The 9,769-nt window shown below is 44.8% G+C and overlaps 1 long non-coding RNA gene across 1 annotated transcript; it reads left to right on the top strand.

Annotated features, from left to right (window-relative positions):
* Nucleotides 1-365: 365 nt before the first annotated feature.
* Nucleotides 366-5,958, top strand: LOC142740421 (uncharacterized). The gene is made up of 7 exons (XR_012880656.1): nt 366-437; nt 1,748-1,814; nt 2,622-2,686; nt 3,130-3,261; nt 4,093-4,159; nt 4,356-4,420; nt 4,799-5,958. It is a non-coding gene; the product is annotated as an uncharacterized LOC142740421 (long non-coding RNA).
* The last annotated feature ends 3,811 nt before the right edge of the window (nt 5,959-9,769 follow it).

Raw genomic sequence — 9,769 nt, 5'->3', positions numbered from 1 at the left:
TTTTTTATTACAAATTTCGGCAAAAAAAAAATGACATTTGTAAATTTCCGCTCTACCTTGCTTTATTTCCTGTAAAATGCCTAAAGGGTTAAGAAACTTTCTGAATGCTGTTTTGAATACTTTGAGGGGTGCAGTTTTTAAAATGGGTGATTTATTGGGGGATTCTAATATATAAGGCCCTCAAAGCCACTTCAGAACTAAACTGGTCCCTGAAAAAATAGCACAGTCCCATGTAACGCCTATATCCAGTGTATGCACAGACAGTCTATCCAGGCAGTAGGAGATAATTAGATGATGTAACAGCCGCTTATGATGTCACTGATGATGTCATAGACAGTACTAGCCGTTAGGTGCTATGTGCAGCTGGATTACATCTTTTTTACAATTTCTGCCAATGACGTCTGGACCGGGACTGTGATTGACTGTGTGATTGACAGGTAAGATGCAGCATTTTATCATTAATTCTACATGTTACTGGACACATGAAATATATACGCTCTAGAATTCTCATATAAGGCCAGATTCACACTGGACATTACTGCAGCAATTTCTAACCACACCAACACCTCACCACAACTATATGATTGTAGAAGGATTTTTTTCTGGTGATTGTCGGGGGTTGTTTTTTTTTTTTTAGACAAACAGTTCAAGTTCCAGTAAAATGTTTCTATTAATGCAAGTAACAACTGAACATTTTACATTCAGATTTCAATGTTTCATATTTTCTCATTAAAGTTACAACTCAGTACAACAGAGTATGTTCACACAGCCTATTTTCAGCCGTTTTCCTGGCCGTAAACACCCCGAAAAACAGCCGAAAATACGGAGGCTGGACGCCTCCAAACATCTGCCCATTGATTTCAATGGGAAAAACTGTTTTTTTTTTCCGATGGTGCATTTTACGTGGGCGTTTGATAAAGCGGCGCATAAAAAACACCCTGTAAAAAGAAGTGCATTTCACTCCTTCGGCCGTTTTTGGAGCCGTTTTTCATTGTCTCAATAGAAAAACAGCTCCAAGAACGTTGGTAAAAACGCCTCAAAAAATGTTTGTGGTTTAAAAAATGGCTGAAAATCAGAGGCTGTTTTCCCTTGAAAAGAGCTCTGTATTTTAGAGAAGTTTTTTAGTTAAGTGTGTGAACATACCCTTACCATTGTCTGAGAATTGCAGCTGTCAGTAATGTGGAATGTGACTTCTCAGTCGTTTTCAATATGATGTCTAATTTAATTTAATTAAATAGTCTTAAAAAGCTACCGTATATTATCCTAATAAGGCTCAGCAGTAGCCAGGGCCGGCCTTAGGGGTATGCGACCTGTGCCATTACATAGGGCGCATCCCTCCAGCAGGTGGAACGGGGCGCTGCGCTGGCTCCCTTCCACTGCTTGTGTTTTAGAAGCGGCCGGGCAACTCAGCAGCTGCCTTTCCGCCTGGGTGCTTCTCTCACTGACATCGCGTTTCTAGCAGCGAAAATCGGGATTCCTCTAGGAGATGGGGGCATTGGGGATTGGCATTTGTAAATTGCCCACATTGTGACCCCCCCCTAATGTCAGTCATGGACACCTGGGCCTGGGTGTGACTGCAACCTCTTCACCCCTATAGTTATGTTCCCTGGGTTTACACTAACATTACAAAATGTTTTCAATGTCTGACTCGTCCTGTGATAGAAAATGAAAGGTGTGAAAGTAAATATATTATTATTCATTCTAGATATGGGGTTATTTTATGTTTATTCCATTATGTATTTTACAGACATTTATGACATCTGAATATGTGGCACCAGTGACAGCCGACATGCTAGGACATACACTGTATATATGTAAGTATTATAGCAAATGACAACCTATAGAAATTCTATAATCTGATGTCATCCAGAATGTTCCTATAGAGACACATGACAAGACTGTGGGAACAAATTCCCCAATGTTGTTCATCCAGGGCCTGTCTTAGGGGTGTGCGACCTGTGCGGTTACACTGGGTGCATCACCTGTCACTAATGAATGGGGCGCCACTGGTCTTGATGTCTGGGGCACCCATTGCTTGAACACTCAATCCCACTCTTCATGTAAAAAAAGTAAAGGGCACTGCTCAGGATGCAGATACAATTCCTTGATAATGGATTACATTACAGTGTGGCAGACAATACTTGTCTGGCAGTGTTATTTGGGCACTGTATGATTGCAGTATTTGAGTACTATATTCTACGCCATAAAGCTGAATTCAGACGCTGCAGATTTGCTGCGCGGCAAAATTCACAAGTGTTACAGGTGAATAGTTACAGTCTCAAAAACTCATCCACATGTAGCAAAAGTAAACGCTGGGAATTTTGCTGCAGCTTTATATTATTATTATTATAGAAATGCTCCATAAAGAAGATATTATGGTATTAGTAATATATAAGGGACTTGTTATTTATGTCATTTCCTAATACACATTTGGCTTATGGGGGAGCACACAGAGTGTCTACATTACCAGTACTGCAGTCTGTGCGCCACCATACAGGCCCGTCCACATGAAGTTGCTGTGTACATGAGCCCTAATGTACATTTCCTTCATTGTTGGGTGGTCTATACTGAGCACACGTCTGTCTGGAGAAATAAAACTACACAATTATTGTTTTTTCCAGAACACCTTAAGATCGGCTGCCTGCTGCCAGGGGGACTCTCTGAAGCAATATTTCATCTATGCAAGGTGCGTCTCTTATTAGTTACTATATGCAGTATCCACCAATACCCTCCACAGTTAGAATGACACTTTTTGTATGTCCTGGGTCAGAATGCCCCTTTTGTATGGCCCCACAGTAATGAAGCCCCCTTTTCTAAGCCCCGACTCAGTCCATTTATCCCCCATATTAATAGTGCCCCCTTTGCTCCTATAAAATAAAAAATTATACTCACCTAATAGACCAACCGGGTCAGACATTTCGCTTCCTCCCTGCGCCGTTATTGTTTGTCCAATTTCAGGGGCGTATGGAGCCCCAGAGCTGTGGGCCACCCCAAATCCCTGGACCCCAGCCGGTCATCCTATTTACCCCTTTGGTAATTTTACACTGGTTGGGGACTGGACTCTGTTCTAGATAGAAATGTTGCCATTGATTGAGATTTGTCCTAATACATTGTCTTTCTTTCTCCTAGAATTAATTCCTCATAAGAGTTAATGATAACCACACATCCCAGGAGGGCAGATCAAAGATTAAGCAGAGCCCTCCACCTCACATCACATAACGTTCTACATTCAGTCGGATGTATTCAGTAGGAGAGTCCAAGGTCAGTGTATTTTATTAACTGCATCTCTAAATGATCACATAGTGTGCATTACTGGTCAATACTGAAGAGGGCACTACCACCATAGATGGCCTGGGCACCCTCAACTTACACTGCCGATCCGGCATTTAGGGCCCAAACCTATAATATAAAAAAACAGAAAGATACAATCCCTAGTTTATTGACTGGGTGATGTTATTTGGGCACTGTATGATTAAATTATTTGGACACTACATGGTGCATCATAAGGGCGAGGACGTCACAGATACTGCACATGTCACCAATAAACCTAAGGCCGGCCCTGGATGTGACACAATAGCTGCCACGTGACATGCCATCCACACGGACATGACCGCTGTGGCCTAGCAACTAAAGACAACAGAACCACCAGCGCAGGAGCCACAGGGAATTTAAAAAATGAGTAGGGACAATTTGTTATTTTTAGCCATATGCGGCTTAGACTAAGGTTTATGAAACAGTCAGAAAACCCCTTTAATAATTATTTTGTCTGTTGAATCCAGAAATCCAATTTACCATTTTCTACTCTCTCTACTCCAGTCCAAAAGACTCCACAAAAGACAAATTAGAAGTTTTCCATTAAGGATAAGATTATATAGAAGAATAACAATAAGCTCCTGGTCCCTGATACAAAATCTATACCAGGGTCCTCCAACTATTATGTGCCATTATACTGCTGGTGTTATTTGTGTGGCAGAGGGGCATTGGACTCGCCTGTGATAGAAAATCAAATGTGTGAAAGTAAATATATTATTATTCATTATAGATATGGGGTTATTTTATGTATGTGCATTAAACCCATTATGTATTTTACAGACATTTATAACATCTGAATATGTGGCACCAGTGACAGCCGACATGCTAGAAGATCCACTGTATATATGTAAGTATTATAGCAAATAACAACCTATAGAAATTCTATAATGTGATGTCATCCAGAATGTTCCTATAGACACATGACAAGACTGTGGGAACAATCTCCCTGATGTTTTCAATAGGCTGAACATATATTTGTTGATATGATGAACCATACTAAGCGCACGTCATAATATCTTCACAGTTTATACTTTTTGTTCCAGAATTTCTTGAGATCGGCTGCCTGCTGCCAGGGGGACTCTCTGAAGTAATATTTCATCTATATGCGGTATGTCCATCATTAGTTACTATATACAGTATCCACCAGTAGCTCTGTACATTGAAAAAGTAATGAGCGGGCAAAATGCCAAGAAAGGCGTAGCAGTGGGGAACCTTGGATAGTTGGTAGGAATAGGCATAATGTAAGTTAGGGGTATCTTTGTCCAAAATGCTGGCCACATGGCTCGGTTTGGGACTGAACATAGGTGTAAGGTAATTGGGTGAGGGAGTGTAGGGGGATTTTAGACAGCTTTGGTCTGCCAAGAACATTTGCGATGTGCCAAGGCCTGGATGCAATAGACAAGGACTTAAGTGAGTTTCATTACACAGTCATAATCTGCAGGCATAGGTGATAATGGACACTGGCAGAATGTTTTTATATTTACAGCACTCAAGCGGAAAGCAATGGAAGGTGCCAGGATATTGCCACGTATAGAGCCCCCACAAGTCATGCAGCACAAGGACCTGGACTTGGGGTGTACTGGATTGTTTGGAGCAAATGGCATCAAGGAAGCAAGGCAGGTATCCTCAATGGTATCATTCTAGCAAAAATTTGAGGGAACATGGCACGATGATGTGCCAAGTGCCAGGATCCTTGCGCAGGGATCCAGGGTCGATGAAGGCAGCAATATCCCAGTAGGGCCTCATAATCTCAACATGGTAGAGGGACACCTTGGGGTTGCCAAAATGTTTAGAACACGGGGTACTGGCACAATGTTTTGAATTACAGGAGCAGCGCATCTTGATGTAAAGAGAAGCAGAAGAAGGCAACAGTAGCTGGTTGAGTCTGATTCTGATCTGTCAGATGATAATAAGTGGTCTGATGTTGGGGATAGATGGGCTAATGGGCAAGACGTTTAAGATGCTGAAAAAAATGTTTACGCAGGATAAAGTAAAAAGGTAAAAGCGAGGAGGCGTGATACCGAAAGCCAATCCTTTACTGGAAAGAGGGGGTAAAGTTTGGGGCAAGGAAACATGTTTGTTGATTTCTACCTACACACACTTGTCCCAGGAAATGTTGGGAAACATAAGGGAGGAAAGGCTTGTCTAGTTTTTATGATGTCTATGGAAGATTTTGTTTAGTATTGCAGTGTTATGGTGGTGGAGCAAGGACCCCCTTATTGATCAGGTGCCAATAAAAAGGGATGGTGCCTGTGAAGCAGGCTGGTAAGTATAAAAAAAATACATCTGTCGCATCTAAAAGAGGCATCAGTAAATGATGAAATAGACAAGGAGTAGAGTGAGTTGCATCATTAAAGCAGAATCTGCAGGCACGGATGACAATGGATACTTGCAGAATGTTTTTTGTGCCTACAGGACTCAAGTGAGAAGCAGTGGAAAGGACACGGATATCGCCACGGATAGGGCGTCCACGAGTCATGCAGCACAAGGAACTGGACTTCTGATGTAATTGACTGTTTGGAGGAAATGGCGTACATTTGAGAAGAATGTAGTTGGCTTTCGAAGCGCGTAAGCAGTCTTGTATCATCACTTCAACATGCCGTGTGGTTTATAAAATGTTTTTCTAATAAAGTCATCACATTGTCATGAGGATTGCTGGACCGTATTTTCTTCTGTTTACTGTATATTTATTGGACAGTGCTAACGCCATACAGCCCTCCTGTAGAGAACGCCATACAGCCCTCCTGTAGAGAACGCCATACAGCCCTCCTGTAGAGAACGCCATACAGCCCTCCTGTAGAGAACGCCATACAGTCCCCCTGCAGAGAACGCCATACAGACCCCCCTGTAGAGAATGCCATACATCCCCCCCCTGTAGGGAACGCCATACATCCCCCCCCTGTAGGGAACGCCATACATCCCCCCCCTGTAGGGAACGCCATACATCCCCCCCCTGTAGGGAACACCATACATCCCCCCCTGTAGGGAACGCCATACAGCCCCCCCTGTAGGGAACGCCATATAGCCCCCCCCTGTAGGGAATGCCATACAGCGTTCCCCCCCCTGTAGGGAACGCCATACAGCGTCCCCCCTCCCAAAAAAATGCGACCTACAGTGTGTCCTACAAAATACATGTATCCCCTATCCACAGGATAGGGGATACATGTGTGATCGCTGGCAGCGAAAGCTGCTTCTATCCTCTCCTCAGGGTCCTCAGGGTCCCCGGCAGTCACTGACAGCCGGAGACCCGACATTCAGCAGCCCGATCGCACGGGCAGTAAGTTAAAACCGGAGTCGTAAAAAGTCTATGGCTCGGGTTTTAAGGACCCTGACCGCTGGCCGTAAAAATGCAGCCAGCGGTCGGGAACCAGTTAATGGCAGAGCGGGGAGATACCTCCCTGCTCTGCCGTAGTGTTCAGTGGTGTCCCGCTGTAGCAGCCATAGCGGCAGCACAGCGGAGCCTCCGGCCATGGTGGGGGCCCGTGCCGGCGGGCGACACGGGCCCCCTCATGCCGCGGGCCCCGTAGCAGCCTCTACGGCTGCTACAGCGGTAGGTACGCCACTGCTCAGTACATATATACAACACCAAAAAAAATCTCAGTGTTATGACTGCGGACCTCTGTCGCTCACCCTGTGATGAACGGCCGCGACCACAACTTCCTGGCCACCTCCCCAGAGACCACGGCTGGCGCGGCCTTCCCTTCCTGGAGTGTGCGAGGAGTGCCTTAAAGGGCCAGCGTGCGCACTTCCTAAAAGTTTCCTATCCTACCCCAGTGCACCCTGGATTATAAAAAGGTCTCTGCCCTTCCACTCCTTGCTTGAGCGTTGTTTGTACTTTTCCCATGTTTGTATTGCAAAGGGTCCCTTAGTATTTTCCTGCTTGATCCCAGAGTTCCCGTTCCCTGCATCCTATTTCCTGTATCCCTTGCTGTTTCCTAACTGTGCCTGCCTTTTATCAGAGTCGTGTGGTACCGCCGGCTGGATATGCCACGTCTGTGTGTCATCTACCATTCCTGGTGCCATCCGCTTCGTCTGGCGCAACCTGCCACACCTAGCCCTATCTGAGCCGGAGCCCACGGCCTAGTGGGTCCACATACGGATGTAGCCATCTTTAACTTGACTCTGATAACTTGTTGCAGCGTGATATAACACAAAAATAACCATTGAGAAGTCATTGAAAAGGTCAAGATAAGGGATCTTTCCACTGTGTATTTAATGCGTTATTAGTCAAGCTAAAGTCAGCTACATATGTTCCCTAGATTGTGACAGTACGCTCAGGCCATGGAACCCGCTGGCCAGCCTCAGACCACAGTTCAGATCATACAGACGGATATGCGTGACCTATATGCACGTCAGCAATTACTAAGGGGTGGACCCCAATAATATATATTATATCTATATGCACGTCAGGATCAACTCCTCGTGGCTGTAAACTCCATCATCGCCCGACTGGATCAACTCCCTGTTCCTTCCCCAGAGACTGCTGCCGTTCCACTGCCTAATACTCCTACTGTCTGTTTTCCGGATCCACAGTTGCACTGCCTCTTTTTCCTCGCTATGACTGCGTGCTCACCATTTCTCCTCTGATGAGGTCAAGGTAGCGTTCATTATTTCCCTCCTCGCTGGCAAGTCCCTCGCATGGGCGAACCCCATACTGGAATGACAGGGGCCCAAATTTTCGGACTTAGCCCTGTTCTTACAGACTTTTTGTGACGTGTTCAAGAAGCCGGGCCGAACATCCTTAGCAGCAGCCACTCTGCTAACCCTCAAGCAAGGGGGTCCACAGCAGGAGAGTATGACATCTCCTTCCGTACCCTGGCAGCAGAGTTGGCATGGAACAATGAAGCATTGGTGGCGACCTATGACATGGACTGTCATCACACACCATGGACGAGCTGGCAGCCCGCGACCTCCCACCTACCTTGGATGCCCATATCCTGTTGGCTACCCGGGTCAACATGAGGATCCAGGAACGCGATGAGGAGGTTCGGTGGAGAGACGTTTTCACAGATTAGCACCCTCGTTCCAGAGACCACTACTGCCCCCTCTTGTTGCTCTACCTGAGGAACCAATGCAGGTAGACAGAGTCAAGTTGTCCGAGCAGGAGAAACAGCGCTGACGCTCTTCAGGTCTGTGTTTGTATTGCGGCCTTAAAGACCCTTTCGTGCGCCAATGTCCACAAAAGCCGGGAAACTCCAGCTCCTAGAGAGGCAACTCTAGGTGGGATGATGCCAAACATCAAAACCTCTTCCAAATTATCTATTCCTGTGACCATCATCTCGGGAGAGACATCACACTTCTCCTCTGCCTATTTTGACTCCAGGGCAGCTGCAGATTTCATCCAGCAGGATTTAGTAGACCGACTACATCTACCCACAGTTCTTCTAGAGAGATCCCTTGCTGTTGCTTCTGTAAATGGACTACCATTGCCCGATCCTATTGTGGCTATCATGAAACCACTTACGTTACAAATCGGAGTCCTTCACTCAGAACAGATCAACTTCCTCGTCCTGCCTAAAGCCATCAACCCGGTTCTGCTGGGTCTGCCTTGGCTTCGTCTACACGCCCAGGTCCTTCACTGGAGTTCTGGAGAGGTCCCCCAATGGAGGCCAAGATGCCTTAGCCGCTGCCTGCAACAGGTCCGCCCTGTTTTGCCTCCACTGCCTAAGTCACTCTCCGATCTACCATCTCATTAAGCCAGTTTTGAGGACATCTTCAGTAAGACCAGGTAGATAAAAACAGTGGGAACCAGGTGGGATCCACTGTAAAAAAGAGACACCATACAGGCGCAATACTTTTTTGAGAAAAAAAATATATATAATTAATTGTCTAAAACAATAGATCATAATAAAACATACATAAAAAAGAGAGATAGAGGGTCTCTTGAGGTACAACGCGTTTAGTGGAAACAGAACCACTTTATCAAGTAAACATGAGACCATAAAGTTTTTTCCAGAGAACCCCTTTAATGACCACCGTGAAAAGGCGTATTGTCATTAAGGGGTTAAATTCGCAGTGTTGGACGGTCATCTCCAGTTTACTGTTGTATCATTATTATACCGAAATTTATATTATATTATATAATATAATAATATATTATATAATATATATATTATTATATTATACCTGTTAGGAGATGATGTCACCCCCAGATGAAGGCTGTGCCGAAACGTGCGTCGTGGTTGGCGCCATCCCGGTTGTGTCATATAGATGGGTATACATTGAGGCATGTTATTTCATATGCTGTACTCTTTTGAACATGTGTTGCACCTATCCTAGGACCATCACTAATTGTATTTAGCTTATTGTCCATGTCCTTGTCCATCCTGCAGTATTGTAAAGACAATTTATATTATATATGGTATATATATCCTTATTTCATATATATTGCTTAGCACTATACACTTTATAAATAAGATGTATCCATATTGTTATGGGCATGTGTTCACCCTGTGTA

This window comes from Rhinoderma darwinii, chromosome 2, assembly GCF_050947455.1.
Source record: "Rhinoderma darwinii isolate aRhiDar2 chromosome 2, aRhiDar2.hap1, whole genome shotgun sequence".
Lineage (NCBI taxonomy): Eukaryota > Metazoa > Chordata > Amphibia > Anura > Rhinodermatidae > Rhinoderma > Rhinoderma darwinii.
Note: the sequence above shows the minus strand (reverse complement) of the source record. Positions and strands in the feature narration are given on the sequence as shown.